The sequence below is a fragment of the Heterocephalus glaber genome, unplaced genomic scaffold, assembly GCF_053883595.1.
Source record: "Heterocephalus glaber isolate CG9 unplaced genomic scaffold, H.glaber_assembly_v1.0 deba00001555, whole genome shotgun sequence".
NCBI lineage: Eukaryota > Metazoa > Chordata > Mammalia > Rodentia > Bathyergidae > Heterocephalus > Heterocephalus glaber.
In genome coordinates, this window is record NW_028258346.1 from 5,626,417 (window position 1) to 5,627,367 (window position 951).

General features: G+C 32.4%; 1 protein-coding gene across 3 annotated transcripts in view; it reads right to left on the reverse strand.

Moving 5' to 3' along the window:
* The window catches only part of Stk3 (serine/threonine kinase 3), a 319,544-nt gene that overhangs the window by 127,016 nt on the left and 191,577 nt on the right, over positions 1-951 (reverse strand). The window lies entirely within an intron of this gene.

The following is a 951-nucleotide window of genomic DNA, read 5'->3' on the forward strand; positions in this document are numbered from 1 at the left end:
TTGTTTTGTTTTTTGGTACCTGGGATCAAACTCTGGTCCTTGCGCTTGCGCAGCAGGTGGTGAAACCACTGAGCTAAATCCCCGGCCCCTGTTTCAGTTTTATATAAGTACTGTGGCTCAAGATGGCTACTAGTAGTTCAGTTTGCATCTTCAATCCAAAACATTTAAGCACAAATGAAATTATTAACTGTAATTTGAAATCATAGTTGATGGAGCCAAGATTTTTACTTCTCATCTTAAATATATGAGTAATGATTCCAAATAAAAAAGTTTTAAAGGCAATATACCACTTTAATTTATTAGTAATGACAGTACTACAATTCAGTAGTAATCACAGCACATTGAGACAGCTCAACATTCAGAAACTATAAAAAGTTTCTAACTCATCACTGTTCTCCTAGCTATCCAGTTACCTTTTTTTAAACCAAGAGAATTAATCCCTAATGCTCTTAGGAAATCATTGTATGTAATGAATTAACTTCTCATCTGGTCATCTGGACTAGTTCATAAATTGCCATCACTAAAACATCATTTTCTTTGAAAAGATATGAAACAATAAAACTGAAAGAAATGTTATCACTCAATAAATACTTTTAAAATTTTTATTTTTTCATAATGCTATAAAGAGGCAAGCAGCAATGACAAAAATTTTTACAAAGTAAAATGAACAGAAAATATAACTAATTGTATTTCAATAAATAAGTTTAGTAAATCAACATAATAGGTGAAATGAGGGAAAAAATGGGTTTGGGGCAATCTTAATGTAAGCTACAATCAGAAACTCTCAAAAAATATATACAGAGGTACAGCATCCAAAAATCTCTCCTTTTAGGTTTCAGAATTCTTTAACTTTTCAGAAGACAAGATGTCTGTTCTCCTCACTTTTTCACTTGACTTTTGGTAGTTCTCTCTCCTCTCCCCTCTTCCCTCTCCTCTCTCTCTGCAAATGAA